This window comes from Phyllostomus discolor, chromosome 10 (genome assembly GCF_004126475.2).
Source record: "Phyllostomus discolor isolate MPI-MPIP mPhyDis1 chromosome 10, mPhyDis1.pri.v3, whole genome shotgun sequence".
NCBI classification, from domain to species: Eukaryota; Metazoa; Chordata; class Mammalia; order Chiroptera; family Phyllostomidae; genus Phyllostomus; species Phyllostomus discolor.
The window spans coordinates 89,635,681-89,649,552 of record NC_040912.2 but is presented as its reverse complement, the minus strand read 5'-3'; the positions used below and the strand labels follow the sequence as shown (position 1 = coordinate 89,649,552).

General features: G+C 55.4%; 1 protein-coding gene across 1 annotated transcript in view; it reads right to left on the bottom strand.

Moving 5' to 3' along the window:
• The window catches only part of CNTNAP2 (contactin associated protein 2), a 1,722,722-nt gene that overhangs the window by 213,676 nt on the left and 1,495,174 nt on the right, over positions 1-13,872 (bottom strand). The gene's annotated exons all lie outside the window — the stretch shown is intronic.

Sequence of the window (13,872 nt, the reverse complement as noted above, 5' to 3'; positions counted from 1 at the left end):
CGCCTGCCCCTGGGTGCCCAGCTGGGGGGTGTTGCAGAGGTGCCCGGGCAGAAGCTGCGGGGTTGACAGTCCAGGGATCTGATGTCATTTTCGAGGGGACCTGGAGCCGGGCCAGCAGCCTGGGCTGATTTCCCCTGTCCCTTCTCCCAGCCGAGCCTCTGCCAGTGGCCCCGGGTGACGACTTCGGGAGGGAGGCTTGCTACAGCAGCCGCCATTTAGTCAGCCACTTTCTTCTGTGACCCCTACTCCCCCTTTTAGTGCCTTTCTTCATCTTTACTTTTTTAAAAAAGATTTTAAAATTTATTTTTAGAGAGAGGAAGGGAGGGACAATGAGAGACAGAAACATCACTGTGTGATTGCCTCTCACGTGCCCCCCTACTGGGGACCTGACGTGCAACCCAGGCATGTGCCCTGACTGGGAATCGAACCAGCGACCCCTTGGTTTGCAGGCTGGCACTCAATCCACTGAGCCACACCAGCCAAGGCTTCATCTTCACTCTTGAACTTCCAGCTCGGATCCTTTCTTTTACCCACAAAGACTTTTCATCACCACCTCCTCCAACACGTGCATTGTATCTTCTCATCACAAACACATCAGGGCAGGGCTGACTGTTAGCTCGCTATGCGATGTCGGAGGGAGGAATGCAGATCAAACACGCCTTAGAAAGCGGACAGAGTCCATGCACTCTAACAGGCATCGAGCACGCGGTGTGTGCTCATGACTTAGTCATGTGAGCCATTCATTTATGCAGCCCCGCGGCCACCACTTCTTGGGGCTCTCCGCCGCCAGGGCTCGGGGTCCGAGCCTGGAGATGTGCAGGGCTGGGAGCCCAACCCCCCGGGGTTGTTGTCTTCGAGCACGACAGCAGGCTTCCGTTTGTGCAAGCACCACCCAGTCCCACCTCCGTCACAGCATCTCATATCAGATGCAGATGACCCATGCCTGTAATACCCCATGGCTCCTGATCCGGCAGGCCAGCGTTTGCAGAAACCCGCCCCCCTTCCCCAGTCTCAGCACTCGTTACGGCTCATGGCCACTAGAGGGCACCTGAACACTACTAGCTCAGGACCTCTGCAGGCTACCGGGTCCACCCAAACCTTCGCTCAACCCCAGGGCTGACTCCTCCCACTCCTGAGTAGAGGGCAGCGGGTGACCCTCCCGGACCGCGGGCCCCATGCTGAGATCCACGTATGTGTTCAGGGAAGAGATGCATTCACGTGGGACAGGAGCCTGCTTCCAGCTACCCGTGCATGAGAAACAACCCTGTCTGCCTACCGCGCTCCAAAAATAGCTTGGAGGATTACGATCCCGGAGAGCGATTTCAGGGCTCTGCAGATGGATCTAACAATGTAATGCCTTGCAGATTGAACTCTGGTTTTCAGGCCAGACAAAATAGAAACCCGGGAGCCTTATCTTCTTTCTTGGAGATGATTTATGCGCTTAATGCGCTTGGAGGAAAAAATGAACTCTCCGACGACGCCGGGTTTATAAGCTTTGGCTGCGATCCGGAGGAGGCGAGAGAGATTGACACGCGAAGCCCTAAACTGGGTCAGAGATTGCATTGCAGCTGCCTTCCCACCGAGCCGTGAGAAAGGCACGGCGAGGCACAGCCATTTTTCCTGGCGTGGGGGGATGGCGGTCCGGTCCCGTCTAGCCCTGCACAATTCATCTGCGGATGGAGCTGTTCCAGGAAAGAAGTGGAAACCTTGCAAGTGTCGACATGTTCATTACGAGTCTTTTTTCTGCTTCTGACCAGAGGAGCGTGATGGGTGGAACTGGTTTTCCCCCCTTAGCTTCCTCAGTATAGTGTTTATGAATCGCAGAAGAGCAAACGTCGGATTCCTGCAGCTAAATGTGAGAGAACGTGGTGATCCATCCCCACCCCTCCCATGGAAAACCTTTAGGAAACAGCTCAGACACTTTGTAAAGTTTTCTCTAATCCCCACCTGCCCCACCCCCAGGACAGTTACCGTATTTTTTGGACCATAAGATGCACCTAGGTTTTAGAGGAGGAAAATAGGGAAAAAAATTTTTGAAGCAAAAAATGTGGTAAAATATTTAATAACACAAATAGCATACTATTTCACCAATGTAAATGCAAACAGAACTCAGCAGCACTATTAACAACCATTATTCCTCCCAATTTTGGGGGGATACGTCTTATAGTCTGAAAAATACGGTAGTTTTGCCCCTGAGTTTCCTTGGCACAAGGCCATGCTTGGCTCTCGCTTGCGTGATTGCTGGTGTTTTCTGCGGGACTGTGGCTCGTGCAGGCAGCCGCCACGCTGCCCGCTGTGCAGAGACGGGGAGCCGGGGGCTGGATCCTTGACTTGACCTTCAAATCAGTGATGGAGCAGGAGCCTTAGTCCTGAAAGCCGTGTCAGCAGTGGCTTACTTGGTTGGTGAGCTGTCTCTCTCTCTGTATTTTTGCTTTTAGGAGAGAGAATTGGGAGGGAAGGAAGGAAGGAAGGAAGGAAGGAAGGAAGGAAGGAAGGGAGGGAGGAAGGGAGGGAGGGAGGGAAGTAGCACTTACAGGCAGATACACATCTCTGCTGGATGTTTTCCTGTGTGTTTCCACCTAGCCCACGCACACCCCACTAGAGGAGGCGGCCTTATTCCTCGTTCACAAATCAGGAGGCGGAGAGTTCGGTGACTTGCCAGAAATCACGGCCGTGGACGGGGAGCGCCTGTCGGAAAGGGCTCCGTTTCGTTCATTCACGGTTTGGCCGCAGCCTCTGAGTTTCCCCGTCCACGTGCACCGGGCCCCTGCTCGGACTCAGCTGCCCACCCTTGCAGGACGTCTCGCCCTACGGGCTTCGGGCCGACGGCCAGCCTAAGCGGTTCAGACTTCCCCTTGCTACGGCCCCTCCTCGGGTCTGCACGTGCAGAGGAGACCAACCTGACGAGTCCCTTCTGCAGGAGAGTTAGGTGGGACGGGCTTCTGGCGTCCGGGAACCTGTACGTGGAGTGCGTGCGCGTCTCCCCTCCCCTCCCGGAACCTCGCGCCTTCGGGGTGGAGGACACGCCTCGGCCACCGCTCCTGCCCCGCCCACCGCCGCGGCCGCCGGGACCTCTTGCGCGCAGGAGACAGCCGGAGCACACTGGCCCCCTCCACACTGATGTTGAATGGAGCTGCGCTCATCACCTCGGTGGCACTTCCCATCAGTAGGCAGCCGCGTGGGACGGTGCTGAGCGCCACCCCAGTCCAGCCACGTCAGGATTCGGGAATGGTTGCTGCTTGGAGTTTCCCGGCCATGCGGGGGGCTGGGTGGGGGCCCTGGGTGAGAGCTGGTGTCGGTGAGCTGTCACTGCGGTACGTTCTCAGCGATCCTCGTGTGGTTTCAAACCTGAGAAAGGTGTACTGTGAATGGAACCGCCCTGAGTACGTTTGCTTTCTTCAGCGGGACCGTGCTCTCCACGGAACACCCAGAACCTGTTTCTGCAAGTGCAGGGAGCCCACACCTCTGGGTGCAGAGACGGCCTCTGTGTACAGCTGTGGGTTGGTGTGAAGGCGCTGGCAGCTGGCGAGGGGGTGGGGAGGCAGCCTAGGAACGGATAGTTGTGGGTCCCGTTTTCTCCTTTTTGGAAACACCACCCAGCAGTCCTACTCCCTGCTCGGAATTAAACAAGGAGAACTTCCTACAGCACCCTTCCGAGGGCCACGGACCGACAGCCCAACGTAAAACCAAATTACACAAAGCCAGTGAGGTCACGGGTCTTCCGTGTGCATCTCGACGGGGAACAGGCTTCCCCAGATGCATGGACACACTGAAAACAAACCCCAATTTGTACGCAGCCCAAGCTGATGGGCGAGTTTCCAGTCTCACACCCTTCTGTCTGCTCTCCCCAGATGTCTCCTGTGGAATTAGAGCAGTGTAACGACAGGAGAAACTAGTGCCGTCCTGGCCCACGCCCTCCACAGAATTAAACACAACGAGTCGGTCTTCCGTTACAGCAACCGGGAGGCAGTGATCCAGTTGCTCAGAGCCCCAACAGAGGCCGGGTGAATGGCTCCGTGTGTTTCCCGGAGGGACGACAGTGGAGACCTTCAGGGCTCATGGTCACTCTTGAGTCCCCTCCCTCCGCCTGTCCAACACGCTGGCAGCGCGCGACCCAGGCTGGGAGCTCACCCCCGGGGCGGAGACACACCAAACGAGCCAAAGGGAAGGAGTGACAGTAAAATGCAATTTCAGGAAAACGGCGTCAGGCTGGCTAGGTCAACTTTCTTTATTTGTTCTGACATCCCTAAAAAGATATAATGCTTCCAAACCGTGTTATTTTCTCTAATAAAGGCTTGAATAACCTCTGATATTAAAATTTTCAGGAGTGTTTACAACTGTACGCTTTTTCTTCATTGTTCTTTATTGGCAGAAAGGCGAAAGGTAATAAAGGTGCACACGTTTTTAAATAATTCATCTGCCATTGGCATCTGGTTTCAGACGCCAGTGCCTGGGCTCCCGGTTACTGAGGAGGGAGGGTGCGCACACAGGGAGATGGGAGCCTCGTTTGTCTTGCCGCCCCCCCACCCCCCCCCCCCGCCCTGAGAGACCTGGCGGGGGGCTTTTCGTGCTGCGGAAAAACCCTGCTCCTGAAGTTGGACTTCTTAGCTCTTTTTCACTTACAAAAGTCATGGTTTTATGACACCCAGCAGATGCCACTGGGCCGCTTCTTTTAACAAACATGTTTTCCCCTCCAGGACCCTAAGTTTTTTTTTCCCTAAGGCGATTATCACCTAATTTGGAATTTCAAAACTTATTTATGATTGCTCACAAATTATCACAGGTTATGGGTCTTGTTTAGCACAAACACTCTTCATGGTTTGCTGTGAAGGCTCCACAGTATTAGTTGGATAAAGCAGAGGCTCTACTGTACATACTTGTGTATCGTTTTTATTTGTTACAGAACAGTCCACCGCAGGAAGGGGTTCAGAACAGGCCTCCCCAGGATGGGCTGCTTTGTCACGTGGGTTATTCTGAGCCGAAGGCAGCGGAGGCCCGCAGACTAAGGAGAAACTTCTGCCCTCCCTTAACAATCTGAAGACTCTCAATGGGGGGCCTGGCCCATAAGAAGAATTGTTACCAGAGATGAGCTTTTCTGACCTACCTATAGGGCAGGGCCCGTATCCAACTACTGAACAGCTCTTCTCATTGGTCCGGGAATGCCCCCTCCCTTCTGAAGCCGCAGGCAGCCCACCTTACACCTTAGCTCATCACGATGCCATTCACACCTCATGCTGACCTTCTCCCTGAACCTCTCAGACGCAGGGGTCTCTGACTCTCTCGTGTATGTAGGGTCCCCACACTCATGCAGTTAAATTCAGTTATCTTCCCTGGCTCATCTGTGTCTTACAGGCTTAATGATTAGTCCAGCTGGCGGAACCGGGAAGGGCAGAGCAAAATTCCCCCCCCCCCCCGCCCCCGGTAGAAATCACGCCGAGTCAGCTCCCTGACACGGCTCCGGACCAGGCAGAGGCACTGGCCCGTGGGAGGATGGGTCCTTCCCTGCGGCTGAGCAGCCCAACTAACCCGCGTCCGCCGGACTGAAGGCCAGCGTTCGAGTCTGGGCGTGGCAGTCAGGCAGGCGGGGCTCGCACTCCCAGGCCACCCCTAGAGGAGCTCGCTCTGTCTCCTGGAGTCAAGAGTCACAGGCGGGTGAGTTGCCTACGGCACAGCCTGAGCCGCACTCGGAGAAGGAGGGGCCGGCTCCCAGGGCCCCCAGGGAGCTCTGCCCCCGCTCTCTCCTGCTGCTGCTGTTCCCACTGGGAGTGCGCTGGGAGGGTTCTCCCTTACGGGGGTGAGATGGAATTCCTGGCCTCCTTATTAATATTCTCGAGGAAAACTCAATGGAATAACCTGTATGAGCAGATCTAACAATTTTTGAAAGCTAGTCTATGAGCTTCCTTTGCTGATCTGCCTTTCGCCTGCCCGTGCTGCCTTCAGCTGCAGTCGGCATCGTCTGGGCCAGGGAGGCGTCTGCCCCACCCCCTTCAGGCTGCTCTCTCCGTCCTCCAGCCTCGGAACACAGCACCAGTCCAGACGGTTCATCAGCCAGGCGTGCGGGTCACTGTCCCTGCTGCTACCCCTGTTGACTCCAGACGAAACGCTAGCTCTCCTGAAGAGGTACTTTTCATTAAACCTCTTCAGAACTCTCCAGAGTTTATCAGGCGGAAAGGCTGGGGTGAGCCGGGCGCCCTCGGTGCTGGCAGAGCCAACGGTGTGAGCGGGGACCAGCCACGGGAGGGGTCTGCCTCCGGGGGCGCTGGGTCCTTGTCACCTGGGCTTCCTTCCTCTGTGTCCTCAGCTCTCTCATGGGCCTAACAGCACCGGCTTTCCCCAAACTCAGAGGTCGAACACTTTGAGCATTTCAAACGAGGGTATGCTTGTGTTCTGAGCCCTACACAGCATGATTTTTATTTATTTAGTTTTAGAGAGGGGAAGGGAGGGAGAAAGAGATGGAGAGAAACATCAATGTGTGGTTGCCTGTCACACACCCCCTACTGGGGACCTGGCCCACAACCCAGACATGTGCCCTGGCTGGGAATCAAACCAGCAACCCTTTGGTTCACAGGCCTGCACTCAATCCACTGAGCCACACCAGCCAGGGCAACATAACAGGGCTCTTAGGTCCCATCCAGGGCACAGAGCTGCTGTCGCCCGGACTGAGGCGGTGTCTGGGAATGCCTGACCACTGACCGGCTCTCCCCACGCAGAGAGAGGTGTGGGTGGGCCCTGCCCGTCCAAGTTTCCTGTCATTCACGTGCTCCCCAAGCAGCCCACAGCTGAATTACTTTTCCATTTACTGCTAACATAGTTCCTCCAACAATTTGTCGTTGTTGCTGCTATCTACAGTTATCTCCTTATTTTTGACCGACAAAATGCCGCACATAATCATCACCGCCATCTATGCCACAAACCCATCCACTCCTTGAAAAAAAGTTTCCCCATGCCCTTCACTTACTATTCTTGTCACCGGACATGAGCCCTCGCCCTGAGACCCCCTCTGAGCGCATGCTCAGTGCCCGACGCAGCGCTGTTAACCATAGGCACGGCAACACATGGGGTCCCCGGGACTCGCTCAGCTCTCGGAGCCTGAGTTCTGTCCCCTGGACGAACGCGTCACGTTCCCTCTGGGCCCCCAGCCCCTGCCAACCGCCGTCCCATTCTCTGCCGCTGACCGTGAGTCTGTCTCGGATTCGTCATGTATGTGGGGTCACACACGTGGTATCTGTCCCACCCACCATTTTGACAAAACTCTGTGTGAGCACCAGACCACAGATTTGACAGCATCCCGCACCCTCACGGGACCACCCACGCCGTGACGTCACCGGCTCCAGACTCAGTACTTCTCCAGGGAACAGTTGTCACTGCACCTTCTGTGGGGGTGGCTTTCTGAGCTCGTGGGGTGGAAAGAGGGTCGGTCACTCTACAGAGCCCTCACGCTGCTGCACCTTTGTTTAGCCCAGTGTTCGCCTTTGGAACACGCTCCCCCCGGCTTCTCCATCATAAGGGGGCAGGACAGGGGGGTGTGCGTCTCCTGGGCAGCCCCTGCCAGCATCCTACCCTCCTCCCAGACCTTTCGGTTACAGCTCTGAGCTGCTACCTCTGCTGCCCTATTTATCACCTTCCGACGTCAGTACCAGCCACTCTTTATCAGCTTATTTATGCACTGTGCACGCTGTCCCCAACTTCAGGGACGGTACCACTCTGTGAAGGACGCTTGTTCTCCAGCTAACGACACTTGCATTGCACTGTTCCACGGGCAGGAAGAAATCTAATTATTTGCATTAAGCCTCTGAGGTTTTTTTTTTTTTTTTTTTTTTGTGACAACAGCTAAGAAACCCCAGTGATACAGACGTCGGTACCTCGCCGAGGATGGCTGCCAAAGCAGAGACATGTGCGATCGGGCGGCGTGGGGTGCAGACACAGGGGGAGGAAGGGGCTGGAAGGATGATGGCCGTGGCGCCGGGTAAGAGATCTGGTGAAATGGTCACCTCCCGTGACCCGGAAGGCAGGCTGAGTGCCTGTGACCTGCGGCTTCGGGGACAGGGCTTTGGAACAGCAGGAGGTCGTGGGTGTTGGCTGCTCCCTGCTGCTTCTGTCGAGGGGGAGGGGTGTTCAGAGAAGAGCTGGCCGGTTTCCAAACATCAGGGAGAGGGACTAGCAAAAGGACCAAACATTCTGAGCCTTAACTACAGAGGAAGAAATAAAACTGCCAGCATCTTTGGCCAACTAAGGTTTCTCAGGTCGGCAAACTGACTCGGCCCCGCGGGTGGCGTGAAAAGGAAGGGTCTTCCCTTCTCACCCAAGCCTCTTGTTTCCGACGGCCTGCCTCCCGGCAGGTGCCATGCCCTTGACGGAGAAGCCTGGGCACTCGGCAGCGAGTGATGATGAAGGTCCAGGATTGGTGTCTGGGAAGGAAGGTGGGGTGTGTCTACATGAACCGAGGGCAGCAGGGAGAGCTGCTGCCGGTTCTGGCCACAAAGGAGTGATACCAGCAAAGAACCCAGAAACGGGGCTGGCCTACGTGAGGGAAGAAAATGCCTGTAGGACAGGGGCCCTCGGGGCTGCATGGCCTCAGGGAAGGCACTGTCCCCAGCACGCCCCACAGTGGTGGCTGGGGCAGGTCTCTGGCGAGGAAGGGGCTCCCAGACCACAGAGCCCTGGAGAGCCAGGCCGGCAGCCACCAGGAGTTTGGCCACAGCGGGGCCCCGAGCCCACTGCCCGGGGCGGGGGTGGCCTGGTGGCCATGGCACACCCTCAGAGGCCCCGCCCAGCGTGATTTTGCCACTGCTGGGGAGCACAGGACTTTGCCTGTCTGACACAAGGCGACTTTCACTGCGGGGAGTCACTGAGGCTGCCGGGTGGGGCTGGGGTGTCACAGCAGCCGGTGTTTCAGTAATGTTTGTGTCTCCTTCACCCCCGGCGTGGGGTGTCCCTGTTGCTGCTGGTGGTGATGCTTCTCTGAACACTCCTGGGCTCACACTCAGACACGCTCGGTTAGCCACCGATGCACCTGTTCCCCTACGAGCTGCTGAACCTCTGATTATCACCTTTAGGAGACAGAAGCCGGTGAATTTTCTGAGCGTGTGTTTTAAAAATCCCTGATGAGAACAGCTGAAGTCGCGGTCTGCGTGGCGTCAGAAGTCGGGGAGCTCATCCTCGCCTGTCCCTGAGGACTTGGAGGTATGTCGGAAGAAAGAAAGTCCCCGCTTTGCCGGCAGGAGGTCTGCTGGCTGCTTCCTGGCAGCGGTGGGATGGCCTCCCGGCTGACGGAGGCGAGACGGAATTTCCTTACCACGTGTTCGTCTGAGTCTCAGAGACTGCAGGTCCCGCGTGTTCGTGCCGGAGAGCGTGTCCCCGAGCCCCTGCCATCTCACTTCCGTCGGACCCCAGACAGGCTACAGGTGGTTCGGGGAACACACGGAGCTCACTCACTTTTTGAGGCGGTTTCACCCTCGGACCGGGCTGAGGCTTGACCGTTTCGGCCCCTTGCTCCTTCACCTGCCCGTCATCCTATCCCCCCTCCCTGTGGGGTTGTTTGGGCTGGGATCCATTTTCAGTTACGCCTGGCTCTCCCAAGGAGATGCTGCATCTAAACATTTCACCAAAAAAATGATGCCTGTCAAGAATATTTGCTGCGGAAGTGCTGTTGAAGACCACGTCTACAGCCTCTCTCAGGATCGCTTCATGAGGAAGACAGAGGGCCTCAGTGAGCACTGCGGTTTATAAAAATCCGAAGGAACAGAGCAAAATGCCAAAGTTTGTAATTTTGGGGTGGTGCCTACACAGGTATATGTGTATTATTCTCCATGCTTTTGCACATTTTTGAGTGATTTAAAAACATTACTTATTTTTAGAGAGGGAAAGGGAGGGAGAAAAAGAGGGAAAGAAACATCAATGTGTGGTTGCCTCTGGTGCGCCCCCTACTGGGAACCCGGCCTGCAACCCAGGCATGTGCCCTGACTGGGAATCGAACCAGCGACCCTTTGGTTTGCAGGCCGGCACTCAATCCACTGAGCTGCACTAGCCAGGGACTGAATGATTTTTATAGCAATGTTAACAACAACAACAACAACAACAACACTCAATTTCTCACCGGACAGGCGTACCCACTTTCACAATTTTACGGCCCTGCTTCCAGACATCCCTCCGCCAGGAGGGAGTAAGAGCGTGGGTGGGCTTCTAAGTAAGACAGACCTAGGTCCACCCACGCTTCTGCTACCTCCTGCCTCCTCACTGCGGGTGAGGCCCACCACCCTTTGTGAGGACTGGATGGGAGAACGTGTGTGTCGTGCTTAGCACAGCGTCTGGGACCCAGGGAGCACCCACACGTGTGACTTCCCACACGTGTGATCCTGCCCCAGTGGGCCAGGCTATGGGCGGCTTTCCATGCCAGTAAATACCATCCGTGGTGTTTAAAACACACCGGTGCAGTAAGAAAAATGTCAATCCCCTAGAGGACCTGGTGTGTTTTATCCTTATGGGTTGTGTACTCAAGGCGACGAAGAAGTTCAGGGCCAAATTTATGCATGTGGGTGAGACCTTGCCACCTGGGTAATCACGATTTATTCTGCCGTTGTCTCGGAGCCCTACTTTTTGTGACTTACTTTGATTCTCAATTTCATTTTATGGTCCCCTATAAACCACCACCTTAGAGCCCTTGTGCAACGTGGCTGGGAGAAAAGGGAAGAAAGAGGAAAGGAGAAAAAAAGCCACGGAGGGCAGGAAGGGAGAAACGTAGGAAGACAGAACTTGCAATACAAGGCTTTTGAAATCATTCACCGTAACGTTCAGCTCCTGGACATTGCTAACTGGCTTGACGTTTCGTTGCTTACGGTCCTCTTTCAGGCGCCCGCTGCCGGCCCAGGGTTCGGTTTGCATTCTGACTGGCACTGGGCCTTTCGCTGTGATCCCTGGCGCAACGGTGGGCTTTCACAAATGACGCCACTCGAGGGCTGTCACGGGCCCGGCGCACGCAGGTGTCTGACAACCCCCAGAGTCCGCTCTTCATGATCTACGGGCGGATCGCGCACTTGGCGCTTCGGAAGCGAGTGTTTCATCCAAGGTCAATTTCCCTCAAGTGCTCAGCACCTCTCAGACGGTGTGTGCTCGGGGAATGCTAATTAACTTAGTGTTAGCTTTGGCCAAACCCTGCTAGGGAAATAAATCTGCTTTTAAAAACATCATCAACACTGATCAACATCCTCTAAATTATTATACACTGTTTGAGTCTGTATAAATGTATCAAACTTCACCTTAATTCCAAAGGCATTATTGTATAGTATTTTAAAAGTCATCTTTGAATTAGCTTTTTGTTCTTTGATTAAAAGTTAACTGCAATTTGACAATACTTGAACATCTGTGTCATTATATTTTATTATAACTGGGGGGGTATCAGAATAAGGTGAGGACATGTGTATGTTTCATATTTTTGTTCCATTCTAAGAGTACAACATATGCTTCTAGTAGAGAATGAGGAAACACAGAAAACTCTAGAGGGAAGGGAACTATTTGTAATCCCTTCCCACAGAAATGATCGTAGTTAACATTGTATTATGTCTCCCTCCGTCTCCCCTCGAGGTGGGAGACATCTCAGTGGGTCTGCAGGCTGTTTCAGGAAAGAGAGCACAGAGTCTTCAGACTTCTAAGGTGCCTTTAGAGACTGCCAGGCCCTGCACGGTCTCCCTGCCTGAATGACGGGGGGCGGGCGGGAGCCGGCCTGACCTACTTTTCCAGAGGAGGAGCCCTGTCTTTTCTCCCTGCCCCATCTCTCCCTCCAGGTGCCCCCCGGGCCGCAGCGGAGAGGCTGGGCTGAGAAAGACGAGCCCCCCAGACCCCTGAATTCAGCTGGGTCGCTGCGGCTGGCTTTGCACACACTCGGGAATCTCAGTGAAGTTGGGTCACGCTGTGTGATGGAAGGAGCTGTGAGGGCAGGGCTCCAGCACCCCCTCGAGACTCCTGTGCCGGGATGCGGCCCACGCCTGTTGGAGGGCTGTTCACCCCCTCCCCGACCTCACAGCCCGGAGCAGCCCAGAACAGCCCGTGCCACCCACAGCAATCACGATTCCTCTCTCTGGAACCACAGTCCTGCTCTCTCTGACGGGGCTCCCCAACTCCCCACTCTAATCACGAGATCTGAGGAGGGGCCATCGGTCACTGTCCCCCTGCAGAAAGGGTGAGCATGTGACACAGGCCGGGACCCTCCCTGGGATTTCGAAAGGAGAACCCAGAAACCAGACCTTTCTCTGGCAGCAAGAATGGGAGGAGGTCAGTCCAGGACCACAGCGTCTGTGTCCCAGAGTGTGTGAGTCGGGCTAATCCGGTCCTCGCAGAGAGGTGGGCTAGCCGAGATGACACGGGGGACAGAGGACGGGACGGGGGGACGGGGAGGGGAGACAGAGAGGGAGCGAGCAATAGTCTTTGTTTTGAGCCTCCAGGTCCCCTGGATTCTCCTCTAAAATTCTGGTGTTCCCTTTCTGAAATTCCATGACCTTCTCCAGGAATTCTTCCCACAAACGAGTGTTGAATTCGTCCTTTGTCACTGGCAACCAAAAGAACCCTGAGCCCTGGAACCAGACTCTCCCCAAGCCCTCCCTCAGTCCCCTGGGTTATCTGCCATCTCTCTCTCCTCCACCACCTGGATTTCTCTGGCTTTTCCACCCTCGAAAGCCCCAGGTTCTTGAAATAGTCCACCCTTCTTGAGTCCACTGCGGAAGACAGCAGCTCTGATGAAGCTGATTATTTGTTCCATTTTTTTTTTATCCTCGCCTGAGGACGTGCATACTGATTTCAGAGAGAGGGGAGGGAGAGAAACATGGATCGGTTGTCTCTCCTACGAGCCCTAAGTGGGGACTGAACCCACAGCCTGCCCGGAAATCGAACCAGTGACCTTTCTTCAGTTTATGAGATGATGTTCCAGTCAACCAAGCCACACCAGCGAGGGCCTAATATTTGTTCTAAAAGAGGTGCCGGTTAGTTCCACAGCATCCCCAGTTAACGGAATGTGCCAGAAGGCAGGCCTCCTTTAGCCTGCCCTTCCTCCAAACTCTCATTCTGGGAAATACACGCAGGAATGGGATTACTTTGCCCACCACCTGTACCCTCTGCTCCCGCTCAGCCCGCCCGCACTTTGCCTGTGGCTCCACAGCCCGCAGGCCTTGGCCCCAACGAATGGCAACTTCCTCGGAGAGAGTAAGGGTTCGTCCTGCTGGAGTCTACGGCTGCAGCGGTTGTACTTCTGGGTCACACTGTCTTTCAAGCCAATTACTCAGCAGTTTTCTTTAAAAAGATTTAACTTACTTACTTATTTAATTTTAGAGAGAGGGGAAGGGAGGAAGAAAGAGGGGGAGAAACATCAATGTGTGCTTGCCTCTCGCACAGCCCTCACCGAGGACCTGGCCTGCGTCCCGGGCACGTGCCCCGACTGGGAATAGAACCCGCCATCTCCTGCCGCACAGTCCAGTGCTCGAGCCCCTGAGCCACCCCAGCCAGGACAATGTAACAGGACTTTTAAGTCCGAGCACAAACTCCACATCAAGCTATGAACTTGACATCTGCCCTTGCTCAAAGAGAGACAGGCCTGCGGCTTTTCTTGCAAGCTGCACCTCCCTCGGCAAGCAGACGCCCGAGTCCGAGCCAGGTCTGAGTGGCCGCCGGACCCCGCCAAATGCCGCCGGACCCCACCAAACGCCGCCGCACTCCACTGACGAGGCAGCCTCCCGCAGTTCTCCCCGCCGACAGGTGTCTGTCCTCCGCACCCTCCGGAGAGCGCAGCGACAGTTCCCACCCCTGGTCTCTGGGCTCCGTTCCCAGGGAGACCTCCTCCTGCTGTGTTTTATTCATGGCGGCACCCAGGCAGGTTGGTTCGTTGTG